The sequence below is a fragment of the Hemiscyllium ocellatum genome, unplaced genomic scaffold (assembly GCF_020745735.1).
Source record: "Hemiscyllium ocellatum isolate sHemOce1 unplaced genomic scaffold, sHemOce1.pat.X.cur. scaffold_1044_pat_ctg1, whole genome shotgun sequence".
NCBI lineage: Eukaryota > Metazoa > Chordata > Chondrichthyes > Orectolobiformes > Hemiscylliidae > Hemiscyllium > Hemiscyllium ocellatum.
Genome location: NW_026867655.1, coordinates 121,714 through 138,118, shown reverse-complemented (window position 1 = coordinate 138,118; position 16,405 = coordinate 121,714). Strand labels below are relative to the sequence as shown.

Genomic DNA, 16,405 nt, shown 5'->3' with positions numbered 1-16,405 from the left:
GGTAATCAGCACTGAGTATTGGGCACCGGGTAATCAGCACTGGGTATTGGGCACCGGGAAATCAGCACTGGGTATTGGGCACTGGGTAATCAGCACTGGGTATTGGACACTGGGTAATCAGCACTGGGTATTGGACACCGGGTAATCAGCACTGGGTATTGGACACTGGGTAATCAGCACTGGGTATTGGGCACTGGGTACTCAGCACTGGGTATTGGGCACCAGGTAATCAGCACTGGGTATTGGACGCCGGGTAATCAGCACTGGGTATTGGACACCAGGTAATCAGCACTGAGTATTGGGCACTGGGTAATCAGCACTGGGTATTGGACACTGGGTATTGGACACTGGGTAATCAGCACTGGGTATTGGACACCGGGTAATCAGCACTGGGTATTGGGCACCGGGTAATCAGCACTGGGTGTTGGGCACTGGGTAATCAGCACTGGGTGTTGGACACCGGGTAATCAGCACTGGGTATTGGACACCAGGTAATCAGCACTGGGTATTGGACACTGGGTAATCAGCACTGGGTATTGGACACTGGGTATCAGCACTGGGTATTGGGCACCGGGAAATCAGCACTGGGTATTGGACACCGGGTAATCAGCACTGGGTATTGGACACCGGGTAATCAGCACTGGATATTGGGCACTGGGTAATCAGCACTGGGTATTGGGCACCAGGTAATCAGCACTGGGTATTTAACGCCGGGTAATCAGCACTGGGTATTGGACACCGGGTAATCAGCACTGAGTATTGGGCATTGGGTAATCAGCACTGGGTATTGGACACTGGGTAATCAGCACTGGGTATTGGGCACCGGGTAATCAGCACTGGGTATTGGACACCTGGTAATCAGCAGTGGGTATTGGACGCCGGGTAATCAGCACTGGGTATACGGCACCGGGTAATCAGCACTGGGTATTGGACACCGGTAATCAGCACTGGGTATTGGACACCAGGTAATCAGCACTGGGTATTGGACACCGGTAATCAGCACTGGGTATTGGGCACCGGGTAATCAGCACTGGGCATTGGGCACCGGGTAATCAGCACTGGGTTTTGGACACTGGGTAATCAGCACTGGGTATTGGACACCGGGTAATCAGCACTGGGTATTGCACACTGGGTAATCAGCACTGGGTATTGGACACCGGGTAATCAGCACTGGGTATTGGACACCGGGTAATCAGCACTGGGTATTGGACACTGGGTAATCAGCACTGGGTATTGGGCACCACGTAATCTGTACTGGGTATTGGACACCAGGTAATCAGCACTGGGTATTGGACACTGGGTAATCAGCACTGGGTATTGGGCACCGGGTAATCAGCACTGGGCATTGGGCACTGGGTAATCAGCACTGGGTATTGGACACTGGGTAATCAGCACTGGGTATTGGACACCAAGTAATCAGCACTGGGTATTGGACACTGGGTAATCAGCACTGGGTATTGGGCACCGGGTAATCAGCACTGGATATTGGGCACTGGGTAATCAGCACTGGGTATTGGACACCGGGTAATCAGCACTGGGTATTGCACACTGGGTAATCAGCACTGGGCATTGGACACCGGGTAATCAGCACTGGGTATTGCACACTGGGTAATCAGCACTGGGCATTGGACACCGGGTAATCAGCACTGGGTATTGCGCACTGGGTAATCAGCACTGGGTATTGGACACCGGTAATCATCACTGGGTATTGGACACCGGGTAATCAGCACTGGGTATTGGGCACCGGGTAATCAGCACTGGGTATTGGACACTGGGTAATCAGCACTGGGTATTGGGCACCGGGTAATCAGCACTGGGCATTGGGCACCGGGTTATCAGCACTGGGTATTGGGCACCAGGTAATCAGCAGTGGGTATTGCACACTGGGTAATCAGCACTGGGTATTGGACACCGGTAATCAGCACTGGGTATTGGGCACCGCGTAATCAGCACTGGGTATTGCACACCGGGTAATCAGCACTGGGTATTGGGCACCGGGTAATCAGCACTGGGTATTGGACACCAGGTAATCAGCACTGGGTATTGGACACCGGGTAATCAGCACTGGGTATTGGGCACCGGGTAATCAGCACTGGGTATTGCACACTGGGTAATCAGCACTGGGTATTGGACACCGGGTAATCAGCACTGGGTATTGGACTCCGGGTAATCATCACTGGGTATTGGGCACCGGGTAATCAGCACTGGGTATTGGACACTGGGTAATCAGCACTGGGTATTGGGCACCGGGTAATCAGCACTGGGTATTGCACACTGGGTAATCCGCACTGGGTATTGGACACCGGGTAATCAGCACTGGGTATTGGACACCGCGTAATCAGCACTGGGTATTGCGCACCGGGTAATCAGCACTGGGCATTGGGCACCGGGTAATCAGCACTGGGTATTGCACACCGGGTAATCAGCACTGGGTATTGGACACCGGGTAATCAGCACTGGGTATTGGGCACCGGGTAATCAGCACTGGGTATTGCACACTGGGTAATCAGCACTGGGTATGGGCACTGGGTAATCAGCACTGGGTATGGGCACCCTGAATGAAACACCCCTCCCCCTCGCTGACACAATCTGGCAAACATTAAACAAACAGCCAAGGATTGACATACTCCCACAATCTTGCTTTCGTCATAGAGTAACACCTCCAGCACAGGCAACGCCAGGGAGAGGGAGAGGGAGACTGACACACGGAGTAAAGTGTCCTCTACACAGTCCCCCCACTGTCCCCTGTCACACACCCCCAGGACAGGCACAGCACGGGGTTAGATACAGAGTAAAGCTCCCTCTACACTGTCCCCTGTCACACACCCCCAGGACAGGAACAGCACAGGGTTAGATACAGAGCAAAGCTCCCTCTACACTGTCCCCCCCATCAAACACTCCCAGGGACAGGGACAGCACGGGTTAGATACAGAGTAAAGCTCTCTCTACACTGTCCCCCCATCAAACACTCCCAGGGACAGGGACAGCACAGGGTTAGATACAGAGTAAAGCTCTCTCTACACTGTCCCCCATCAAACACTCCCAGGGACAGGGACAGCACGGGGTTCGGTACTGAGTGAACTTGCAGGTTTTGCCATTTGACAGTTTGTCCCTGGCCGTGCGTTGTGTTTGGACAGCAATGTTTCGTGAATTATTTGGCTGTGTCTCCCGAGAGTACACTGTCTCGCTGACTCAGGCTGACCCTGGGATGGAGACGAGCAGGGAGGCAGAGCCTGGGGAAAGGGGAAATGGCTGTTGTGTGGCCTGGATGACCTGAGGAAGGTTCTAGCTGAGTAAGTTCCTTTTCGACTCCGTTATCACACTCGAAATCAGCAAGACAACAGCAGGCACCCTCGGTGGGTGCCAGCGACGCAGCCAATAACTCAAAACGCAAGACTGGTACTGGCGTCCAGGCTTCAAATCCCACTCGGGCCTAGTGCTCCAGGCTGTCTTAACGGCCATTTCCTGGCAACAAATCAGATGCAGCTGAAGCACCAAGCCTCAAACTAGGCCTCAACTTGGCGTCGCCATAATGTTGAGGCCTTTCTTAGGTTGAGGCTGACAAAGATCAGTCCCCGGCAACAAGCATAGCAACAACTGATGGCTTCATGCCGAAATGTAGGGCTCACTATCGGAGGCACAAAGCAGTGAGGGTTTCTGGGCAACGTGGATAACTGCTTCCTAGGAATGACATAACAGGCCAGAGGCTGGGAATCCTGCAGCGAGTAACTCCCCTCCTGACTCTCCCCCCAAAGCCCTGTCCCACCATCGGGTCAGAGGCTGGGAATCCTGCAGTGAGTAACTCCCCTCCTGACTCTCCCCCCAAAGCCCTGTCCCACCATCGGGTCAGAGGCTGGGAATCCTGCAGCGAGTAACCCCCCTCCTGACTCTCCCCCCAAAGCCCTGTCCCTCCATCGGGTCAGAGGCTGGGAATCCTGCAGCGAGTAACTCCCCTCCTGACTCTCCCCCCAAAGCCCTGTCCCACCATCGGGTCAGAGGCTGGGAATCCTGCAGTGAGTAACTCCCCTCCTGACTCTCCCCCCAAAGCCCTGTCCCACCATCGGGTCAGAGGCTGGGAATCCTGCAGCGAGTAACCCCCCTCCTGACTCTCCCCCCAAAGCCCTGTCCCTCCATCGGGTCAGAGGCTGGGAATCCTGCAGCGAGTAACTCCCCTCCTGACTCTCCCCCCAAAGCCCTGTCCCACCATCGGGTCAGAGGCTGGGAATCCTGCAGCGAGTAACTCCCCTCCTGACTCTCCCCCCAAAGCCCTGTCCCACCATCGGGGTCAGAGGCTGGGAATCCTGCAGTAAGTAACTCCCCTCCTGACTCTCCCCCCAAAGCCCTGTCCCACCATCGACAAGGCCCAAGTCAGGAGGGTGAGGGAATACTCCCCACTTGCCCTGGACGGGGGCAGCTCCAACAACACTCGAGAAGCTCAACACAGTTCAGGGACAGAGCAACCCCCACTCCCCCCACACTCGATTGACACACTGACCCCCACCTTCAACACTCACTCCCTCCACCCCCCCACACTCGATCAACACACTGACCCCCCACCTTCAACACTCACTCCCTCCACCCCCCCACACTCGATCGACACACTGACCCCCACCTTCAACACTCACTCCCTCCACCCCCCCACACTCGATCGACACACTGACCCCCACCTTCAACACTCACTCCCTCCACCCCCCCACACTCGATCGACACACTGACCCCCACCTTCAACACCCACTCCTTCCACCCCCCTACACTCGATCGACACACTGACCCCCACCTTCAACACCCACTCCTTCCACCCCCCCACACTCGATCGAAACACTGACCCCCACCTCCAAAACTCACAGGGAGAGGGGAGACTGGGGGACTCACTCCCACAGTGAGAGGGGAGAATGGGGGACACACTCCCACAGGGAGAGGGGAGACTGGGGGACTCACTCCCACAGGGAGAGGTTCAGGGTATGTATACGGGGGGGTAGGGAGGGGAGATAGTAAGAGGAGGGTTAGAGGAATGGCAGGATCCGCGGATGAGCCGGAGATGGAGATAGTGGGGAATGCGAGGAGCCTGGTGTTGTGCAGGAATACTGGGAGCTAGTCTCGGGGCTGAATGGCCTGGGAGTTAAGGTATTGAGGCTTTCAGTGGGCTGTGCTGGGGGATATCCGCATTTTGGGAAAGTGTCAGAAACATCTGTGTGTCTCTTTCAGAGCCCTCAGTGTCAGTTCCGGATTCGGAGATTTCTCTTTGGGATGATCCTGGTGCTGGCGCTGTTATGTTACTGGTATTTTACAAAGGATGTTTTCCTCTCCTGACTGAGGTATTCTGGCCATCATCACACACTCTCTGTCTACGTACTGCTCCGTCTGCTCTGCCAAACCCATCGTAAAGCTCCCTCTACACTGTCCCTATCAAACACTCCCAGGGACAGGGACAGCACAGGGTTAGATACAGAGAAAAGCTCCCTCTACACTGTCCCTATCAAACACTCCCAGGGACAGGGACAGCACGGGGTTAGATACAGAGTAAAGCTCCCTCTACACTGTCCCCCCATCAAACACTCCCAGGACAGGGACAGCACAGGGTTAGATACAGAGTAAAGCTCCCTCTACACTGTCCTCCATCAAACACTCCCAGGGACAGGGACAGCATGGGGTTAGATAAAGAGTAAAGCTCTCTCTACACTGTCCCTTCATCAAGCACTCCCAGGGACAGGGACAGCACGGGGTTAGATACAGAGTAAAGCTCCCTCTACACTGTCCCCCCATCAAACACTCCCAGGGACAGGGACAGCATGGGGTTAGATAAAGAGTAAAGCTCTCTCTACACTGTCCCCTCATCAAACACTCCCAGGGACAGAGACAGCACGGGGTTAGATACAGAGTAAAGCTCCCTCTACACTGTCCCCATCAAACACTCCCAGGGACAGGGACAGCACAGGGTTAGATACAGAGTAAAGCTCCCTCTACACTGTCCCCCCATCACACACTCGCAGGACAGGGACAGCACGGGGTTAGATACAGAGTAAAGCTCCCTCTACACTGTCCCCCCATCAAACACTCCAAGGGACAGGGACAGCACGGGGTTAGATACAGAGTAAAGCTCCCTCTACACTGTCCCTGCATTTGAGTCGGTTGTCCCCAGACCCCCCCCCCCCCCCCGTGTGTGGTGATGGAGATTGTGATAAAGTGTGGAGGTCACATGGTTCTGAACTCTGGGCTGTCGCTGGGGTTTTTAGGGGGGGGTTGAGGATTGGTTGTGGGAGGGGGGAGGAGAGGGTGGTCACGGGCTGAGATAGGATAACGCGAGACTCTAACTCACTCCCGAGTGTCCATTTGGGATTTGGAAGGAGGTGGTGGGTGAGTCATCCCTCCAGGCAGCTCCAGGTGCTGGTGGGCTCCCTCAGGAACCAGAGATCCGTCACCAATCTGTTCAGCTGATCAGGACACTTTGCAAGAACACCCGGTTTGTCAGAAGTGGCCCTAGTTTTGGCCAGGGGAGATCGGGTCCCCACTCCAGCGGCTGCCTTGTCGGTCAGAAGTTGAGCTCAGATTCTGTGACCAGGTCACTGTGGAGTTTGTAACCTCTGTCTCTTTCTCTCTCTCTCTCTCTCTCCCTCCCTCCCTCTCCCTCCCTCTCTCTCTCCCCTCTTTCCCTCTGTCTCTCTCTCTCTCTCCCCCTCCCTCCCACCCACCCCTCTCTCTCTCCCTCTTTCTCTCTGTCTCTCTCTCTCCCTCCCTCTCTCTCTCTCCCTCCCTCTCCCACTCTCTCCCTCCCTCTCTCTCCCCTTCCCTCTCTCTCTCCCTCTTTCTCTGTCTCTCTCTCTCCCCCTCCCTCTCACCCCCCCTCTCTCTCTCCCTCTTTCTCTCTCTCTCTCCCTCTCCCGCACACCCACTCTCTCTCTCTCTCTCTCTTCCTCTCCCACGCACCCTCTCTCTCTCTCTCTCTCTCCCCGTCCCACGCACCCTCTCTCACTCTCTCTCTCCCTCTCTCCCTCTCTCACTCTCCCTCTCCCTCTCTCCCTCTCCCTCTGTCTCCCTCCCTCTCCCCCTCTCTCAATCTCACTCTCTCTCCCTCTCTCCCTCTCTCACTCTCCCTCTCCCTCTCTCCCTCTCCCTCTGTCTCCCTCCCTCTCCCCCTCTCTCAATCTCACTCTCTCTCCCTCTCCCCCTCTCTCACTCTCACTCTCCCTCCCTCTCTCTCCCCCCTCTCTCTCCCTCTTCCTCCCTCCCTCTCTCTCTTTCTCCCTCTCCCTCTCTCTCTGTCTCTCCATCTCCCCCTTCCTCTCCATCTCCCACTCCCCCTCTCTCTCTCCCCCCCTCTCTCCCTCACTCTCTCCCTCCCTCCCCCTCCCCCTGTCTCTCCCACTCCCCCCTCGCCCTCCCTCTCCCTCTCCCTGTCTCGCAGAGCTGTCCTGACAGTCCACCCTCACTGGAGACATCAGGAAGTGTGGATGAAGTCCCCCCTCGACACCCACACCCCCCGTCGCGTACCCCAGCCCTGAATCCGGGACACTGACTCTCCGTCACAGCCTCACGGACTCAGGCCGGTCACCCTGTGAGCCCTGACCCCTGTGACGCCCGGTTTCGGGTCAGAGTCTTTGCCCCCTGAAGGGTGGGAGGCCGTAGGGACTGGGGGCAGTTGTTGGGTGGGATAACCTCCCCTGAAAGGTCAGAACCTGGGAAAGGAGTGGAGGGGTTTGCCTGGGAGGGGGGAGGTTGGTGGTGGTGGGGATTCGGGGTCAGGATTCTGGAAGATCCCGTCCACTTGGCCGAGACGGGGAATGTACGCGCCTTCATCGCCCGGTATCCATCCCCAGCGACCGCCCCTGCACCCGGGTTCCATTCCCACAGAGAGAGGGAACGGGTTTATGTCTGTCCCAGACCCCGTCTCTCGGAGAACAGCTGCTCTGTCAAACCCCTCCATCGGGCGACACAACGGGGTAATAAAAACAACGCTTTACAAACTACAACCCCCGAGATGTGAGCTCACTCCACCTCGCGTGACAAACACACTGACACTGCATTTGCTAATCACCGGCACCATCCCAGGACATCGGGGAGGGCCAGGGGGCTGGAGAATGAAACAGGGGAACACAGCAGGATCCAAATGGAGGGTGCGCGGAGCTGAGCTGAGAGTAATGATGGGGGTCTGTGTTCGGGGGCGAATCCCCAGATAAATATACCCCGCACCCCTCACTGTAACACCCCTATATACCCCGCACCCCTCACTGTAACACCCTGATATACCCCGCACCCCTCACTGTAACACCCTGATATACCCCGCACCCCTCATGTAACACCCCGATATACCCCGCACCCCTCATTGTAACACCCTGATATACCCCACACCCCTCACTGTAACACCCTGATATACCCCGCACCACTCACTGTAACACCCTGATATACCCCGCACCCCTCATGTAACACCACGATATACCCCGCACCCCTCATTGTAACACACTGATGTACCCCACACCCCTCACTGTAACACACTGATATACCCTGCACTCCTCACTGTAACACACTGATATACCCCGCACCACTCACTGTAACACCCTGATATACCCCACACCCCTCATTGTAACATCCCTGTATACCCCGCACCCATCACTGTAACACCCCTATATACCCCGCACCCCTCACTGTAACACCCCTATATATCCCGCACCCCTCACTATAACACACTGATATACACCGCACCCCTCACTGTAACACACTGATATACCCCGCACCCCTCACTGTAACACCCCTATATACCCCGCACCCCTCACTGTAACACACTGATATACCCACACCCCTCACTGTAACACACTGATATACCCCGCACCCCTCACTGTAACACACTGATATACCCCGCACCCCTAACTGTAACACACTGATATACCCACACCCCTCACTGTAACACACTGATATACCCCGCACCCCTCACTGTAACACCCTGATATACCCTGCACCCCTCATTGTAACACCCCTATATACCCCGCACCCCTCACTGTAACACCCCTATATACCCCGCACCCCTCACTGTAACACACTTATATACCCCGCATCCCTCATTGTAACACCCCATATACCCTGCACCCCTCACTGTAACACCCTGATATACCCCACACCCCTCACGTTAACACCCCGATATACCCCACACCCCTTACTGTAACACACTGATATACCCCACACCCCTTACTGTAACACTCTGATATACACCACACCCCTCATTGTAACACACTTATATACCCCGCATCTCTCATTGTAACACCCCTATATACCCCGCACTCCTCACTGCAACACCCTGATATACCCCACACCCCTCATTGTAACACCCTGATATATCCCACACCCCTCACAATAACACCCCTATATACCCCACACCCCTTACTGTAACACACTTATATACCCCGCACCCCTCATTGTAACACCCCTATATACCGCGCACCCCTCACTGTAACACAGTGATACACCCCACACCACTCACTGTAACACACTGATATACACCACATCCCTCACTGTAACACACTTATATACCCCACCCCCCTCACTGTAACACACTGATATACCCCACCCCCCTCACTGTAACACACTGATATACCCCACACCCCTCACTGTAACACCGTGATATATCCCACACCCCTCACTGTAACACCCTGATATACACCACACCCCTCACTGTAACACACTGATATACCCCTCACCCCTCACTCTAACACACTGATATACCCTACACCCCTCTCTGTAACACCCTGATATACCCTACACCCCTCATTGTAACACACTGATATACCCCACACCCCTCACTGTAACACACTGATATACCCTACACCCCTCACTGTCACACCCTGATATACCCTACACCCCTCATTGTAACACACTGATATACCCCACACCCCTCACTGTAACACCCTGATATACCCCACACCCCTCACTGTAACACACTGATATACTCCACACCCCTCACTGTAACACCCTGATATACCCTACACCCCTCATTGTAACACACTGATATATCCCACACCCCTCACTGTAACACCCTGATATATCCCACACCCCTCACTGTAACACACTGATATACCCCACACCCCTCACTGTCACACCCTGATATACCCTACACCCCTCATTGTAACACACTGATATACCCCACACCCCTCACTGTAACACACTGATACACCCCACAGTCCTCACTGTAACACACTGATATAACCCACACTCCTCACTGTAACACCCTGATATACCCCACACCCCTCACTGTAACACACTGATATACCCCACATCCCTCACAGTAACAGACTGATATACCCCACACCCCTCACTGTAACACCCTGATATATCCCACACCCCTCACTGTAACACACTGATATACCCCACACCCCTCACTGTAACACACTGATATACCCCACACTCCTCACAGTAACACACTGATACACCCCACACCCCTCACTGTAATACACTGATATACCCCACACCCCTCACTGTAACACCCCATATACCCCACAACCCTCACTGTAATACACTGATATACCCCACACCCCTCACAGTAACACACTGATACACCCCACAGTCCTCACTGTAACACCCTGATATACCCCACACCCTTCACTGTAACACTCTGATATACCCTACACCCTCACTGTAACACACTGATACGCCCCACAGTCCTCACTGTAACACCCTGATATACCCCACAGCCCTCACTGTAACACTCTGATATACCCCACACCCCTCACTGTAATGTCGTGTTATACCCACAGCCCTCTGGCTGCTATGGGGAGCGTTCTGAGGGCAGGGGTTTTGTGTTCAGGGTCTCTGCACCGCTCCACACCCTGAACTGCTCCCAGATCGCTCGCCCAGATATATCTCCATTAACCTCACTCTCTCGCTTTCTCTCTCTCTCTCTCTCAGTTCTGATTTTGCAATTTCTTGGTGAGTTGGGGGGGGGGGGGTTTGTATTGACGTAATTTTGGCTGGAAGGCGGTGACTGCAGAGACGTCAGTTTAAAGGACTTTACAATTTGATATCTGACCAATTAAGGATTTTTTTTTAATAAGAGAGAGTGGAGAGAGAGAGAGAGAGAGAGAGAGAAGTGCAGAGTCTGTCAATTGCAGTAGTCACTCTGGTGTCTGCAAGGAGCCCATCCCAGGACTGGGACCCAGACTAAGGGAGAGTCTCTCTGACTGTCTCTCTCATCAAACACGCTGCACATTCGAGGTGAGTACCCTCAGCATATTTTGCAACTGAGAGGCAGGAGGGATAATATTTGAAAACATGCAAAGGAGGGTGAGGAGGCAGTTGTGAATACAGTCAACTCAGTTGACAGAACCTCCTGCAAATCTTCTTCCAAAACTTTATGAAAAAGTCTTGAACAATTGGCTTTCTTTGCTTGTTTTCCTTTTCTGAAGTGAGAGGTTTTCGTCTTGAAACCTCACAGATTACTGGCGAACATCAGAGCTCTGTCACTGTTTCAGAATCAGGAGCGGGAGAGGGTGACAAATACTTATCTCTGGCATCTGCAGACTTGGTTCAAAAGAGATTCCAGAAAATGAGTGTGTGTGTGTGTGTGTGTGTGTGAAAATCTGATGGTCTTTATTCAATTAAAAGCCCACGAACCACACCAGCGCTCCCAGATGCATCAGCGGAATATAATTCGCCAAAAAAGGAAATTCTCTATTTGCAGGCAAATCTTGGATTTTGGCAGCGTCGCTATCCATCCACTGCCCTCTGTTGGCAGAGTGAGTCTGCACCCAATTTACAAACACCATGGACACTGAGAGACAGAAATATTTCACAGCGGAACTCCACTCCTCTCTCAATATATCCCAGCAACGAGAGAAGGGAGACTTGTTACAAAACACACAGGTCATAAAGTGTGTTACAGTGAGGGGTGTGGGGTATACCAGTGTGTTACAGTGAGGGGTGTGGGGTATATCAGTGTGTTACAGTGAGACGTGGGGGGTATACCAGTGTGTTACAGTGAGGGGTGTGGGGTATATCAGTGTGTTACAGTGAGGAGTGTGGGGTATATCAGTGTGTTACAGTGAGGGGTGTGGGGTATATCAATGTGTTACAGTGAGGGGTGTGGGGTATATCAGGGGGTTACAGTGAAGAATGTGGGGTATATCAATGTGTTACAGTGAGGGGTGTGGGGTATGTCAGGGTGTTACAGTGAGGGGAGTGGGATATATCAGTGTGTCACAGTGAGGGGTGTGGGGTATATCAGGTTGTTACAGTGTGGGGTGTGGGATATATCAGTGTGTTACAGTGAGGGGTGTGGGGTATATCAAGGTGTTACAGTGAGGGGTGTGGGGTATATCAGTGTGTTACAGTGAGGGGTGTGGGGTATATCAGTGTGTTACAGTGAGGAGTGTGGGGTATATCAGTGTGTTACAGTGAGGTGTGTGGGGTATATCAGTGTGTTACAGTGAGGGGTGTGGGGTATATCAGGGTGTTACAGTGAGGGGTGCGGGGTATATCAGGGTGTTACAGTGAGGGGTGTGGGGTATATCAGGGTGTTACAGTGAGAGGTGTGGGATATATCAGTGTGTTACAGTGAGGGGTGTGGGGTATATCAGTGTGTTACAGTGAGGGGTGTGGGGTATATCAGGGTGTTATTGTGAGGGGTGTGGGGTATATCAGTGTGTTACAGTGAGGGGTATGGGGTATATTTGGTGTTACAGTGAGGGGTGTGGGGTGTATCAAGATGTTACATTCAGGTGAGTGGGGTATATCAGGGTGTTACAGTGAGGGGTGTGGGGTATAGCAGGGTGTTACAGTGCGGGGTATGGGGTATATCAGGGTGTTACAGTGAGGTCTGTGGGGTATATCAGTGTGTTACATTGAGGGGTGTGGGTTATATCAGTGTGTTACAGTGAGGGGTGTGGGGTATATCAGTGTGTTACAGTGAGGGGTATGGGGTATATCAGGGTGTTACAGTGAGGGGTGTGGGGTATATCAGGGTGTTACAGTGAGGTGTGTGGGGTATATCAGTGTGTTACAGTGAGGGGTGTGGGTTATATCAGTATGTTACAGTGAGGGGTGTGGGGTATATCAGTGTGTTACAGTGAGGGGTGTGGGTTATATCAGTATGTTACAGTGAGGGGTGTGGGGTATATCAGAGTGTTACAGTGAGGGGTGTGGGGTGTATCAAGATGTTACATTCAGGGGAGTGGGGTATATCAGGGTGTTACAGTGAGGGGTGTGAGTTATATCAGAGTGTTACAGTGAGGGGTGTGGGGTGTATCAAGATGTTACATTCAGGGGAGTGGGGTATATCAGGGTGTTACAGTGAGGTGTGTGGAGTATATCAGTGTGTTACAGTGAGGGGTTTTGGGTATATCAATATGTTACAGTCAGGGGAGTGGGGTATATCAGTGTGTTACATTCAGGGGTGTGGGTTATATCAGTGTGTTACAGTGAGGGGTGTGGGGTATATCAGGGTGTTACAGTGAGGTGTGTGGGGTATATCAGTGTGCTACAGTGAGGGGAATGGGGTATGTCAGTGTGTTACAGTGAGGGGAATGGGGTATGTCAGTGTGGTACTTGAGGGCTGTGGGGTATATCAGGGTGTTACAGTGAGGGGTGTGGGGTATATCAGTGTGTTACAGTGAGGGGTGTGGGGTAGATCCGAGTGTTACAGTGAGGGGTGTGGGGTATATCAGGGTGTTACAGTGTGGGGTGTGGGATATATCAGTGTGTTACAGTGAGGATTGTGGGGTATATCAGTGTGTTACAGTGAGGGGTGTGGGGTATATCAGTGCGTGTGAGGATTGTGGGGTATATCAGTGTGTTACAGTGAGGGGTGTGGGGTATATCAGTGCGTGACAGTGAGGGGTGTGGGGTATATCAGTGTGTTACAGTGAGGGGTGTGGGGTATATCAGGGTGTTACAGTGAGGGGTGTGGGGTATATCAGTGTGTTACAGTGAGGGCTGTGGGATATATCAGGGCGTTACAGTGAGGGGTGTGGGGTATATCAGTGTGTTACAGTGAGGGTTGTGGGGTACATCAGTGTGTTACAGTGAGGGATGTGGGGTATATCAGTGTGTTACAGCGAGGAGTGTGGGGTATATGAGTGTGTTACAGTGAGGGGTGTGGGGTATATCAGTGTGTTACAGTGAGGGGTGTGGGGGTATATCAGTTTGTTACAGTGAGGTGTGTAGGGTATATGAGTGTGTTACAGTGAGGGGTGTGGGGTATATCAGTGTGTTAGAGTGAGGGATGTGGGGTATATCAGTGTGTTAGAGCGAGGAGTGTGGGGTATATGAGTGTGTTACAGTGAGGGGTGTGAGGTATATCAGTGTGTTACAGTGAGGGGTGTGGGATATATAAGTGTGTTACAGTGAGGGGTGTGGGATATATCAGATTGTTAGAGTGAGGGGTGTGGGGTACATCAGATTGTTACAGTGAGGGGTGTGGGGTATATCAGTGTGGCACAGTGAGGTGTGTGGGGTATATCAGTGTGTTACAGTGAGGGATGTGGGGTATATCAGTGTGTTACAGTGAGGGGTGTGGGATATATAAGTGTGTTACAGTGAGGGGTGTGGGATATATCAGATTGTTACAGTGAGGGGTGTGGGGTATATCAGTGTGGCACAGTGAGGGGTCTGGGATATATCAGATTGTTATAGTGAGGGGTGTGGGGTATATCAGTGTGTTACAGCGAGGGGTGTGGGTTATATCAGTGTGTTACAGCGAGGGGTGTGTGGGGTATATCAGTGTGTTACAGTGAAGGGTGTGGGGTATATCAGTGTGTTACAATGAGGGGTGTGGGGTATATCAGTGTGTTACAGTGAGGAGTGTGGGGTATATCAGTGTGTCACAGTGAGGAGTGTGGGGTATATGAGTGTGTTACAGTGAGGGGTGTGGGATATATAAGTGTGTTACAGTGAGGGGTGTGGGGTATATCAGTGTGTTACAGTGAGAGGTGTAGGGTATATGAGTGTGTTACAGTGAGGGGTGTGGGGTATATCAGTGTGTTAGAGTGAGGGATGTGGGGTATATCAGTGTGTTAGAGCGAGGAGTGTGGGGTATATGAGTGTGTTACAGTGAGGGGTGTGAGGTATATCAGTGTGTTAGAGTGAGGGATGTGGGGTATATCAGTGTGTTAGAGCGAGGAGTGTGGGGTATATGAGTGTGTTACAGTGAGGGGTGTGAGGTATATCAGTGTGTTACAGTGAGGGGTGTGGGATATATAAGTGTGTTACAGTGAGGGGTGTGGGATATATCAGATTGTTAGAGTGAGGGGTGTGGGGTACATCAGATTGTTACAGTGAGGGGTGTGGGGTATATCAGTGTGGCACAGTGAGGTGTGTGGGGTATATCAGTGTGTTACAGTGAGGGATGTGGGGTATATCAGTGTGTTACAGTGAGGGGTGTGGGATATATAAGTGTGTTACAGTGAGGGGTGTGGGATATATCAGATTGTTACAGTGAGGGGTGTGGGGTATATCAGTGTGGCACCGTGAGGGGTCTGGGATATATCAGATTGTTATAGTGAGGGGTGTGGGGTATATCAGTGTGTTACAGCGAGGGGTGTGGGTTATATCAGTGTGTTACAGCGAGGGGTGTGTGGGGTATATCAGTGTGTTACAGTGAAGGGTGTGGGGTATATCAGTGTGTTACAATGAGGGGTGTGGGGTATATCAGTGTGTTACAGTGAGGAGTGTGGGGTATATCAGTGTGTCACAGTGAGGAGTGTGGGGTATATGAGTGTGTTACAGTGAGGGGTGTGGGATATATAAGTGTGTTACAGTGAGGGGTGTGGGGTATATCAGTGTGTTACAGTGAGAGGTGTTGGGTATATCAGTGTGTTACAGTGAGGGATGTGGGGTATATCAGAGTGTTACAGTGAGGGGTGTGGGGTATATCAGTGTGTTACAGTGAGGGGTGTGGAGTATATCAGGGTGTTACAGTGAGGGGTGTGGGATATATCAGGGTGTTACAGTGAGGAGTGCGGGGCATATCAGTGTGTTACAGTGAGAGGTGTTGGGTATATCAGTGTGTTACAGTGAGGGATGTGGGGTATATCAGTGTGTTACAGTGAGGGGTGTGGGATATATCAGGGTGTTACTGTGAGGTCTGTGGGGTATATCAGGGTGTTACAGTGAGAGGTGTGGGGTATATCAGGGTGTTACAGTGAGGGGTGTGGGGTATATCAGGTGTTACAGTGAGGGGTGTGGGGTATATCAGGGTGTTACAGTGAGGGGTGTGGTGTATATCAGGTGTTACAGTGAGGGGTGTGGGGTATATCAGTGTGTTACAGTGAGGGGTGTGGGGTATATGAGTGTGTTACAGTGAGGAGTGCAGGGTATATCAGGTGTAACAGTGAGGGGTGTGGGGTATATCAGAGTGTTACAGTGAGGGGTGTGGGGTATATCAGGGTGTTACAGTGAGCGGTGTGGGGTATATGAGTGTGTTACAGTG

General features: G+C 52.6%; 1 protein-coding gene across 1 annotated transcript in view; it reads left to right on the top strand.

Moving 5' to 3' along the window:
- The first annotated feature begins 11,039 nt into the window (after positions 1 to 11,039).
- LOC132809322 (filamin-A-like) overlaps positions 11,040 to 16,405 on the top strand; it is a 58,329-nt gene continuing 52,963 nt past the window's right edge. The window contains exon 1 of the mRNA XM_060822524.1: positions 11,040 to 11,196. The gene's annotated coding sequence lies outside the window, so the exon portion shown is untranslated. The remainder of the gene's footprint in view (positions 11,197 to 16,405) is intronic.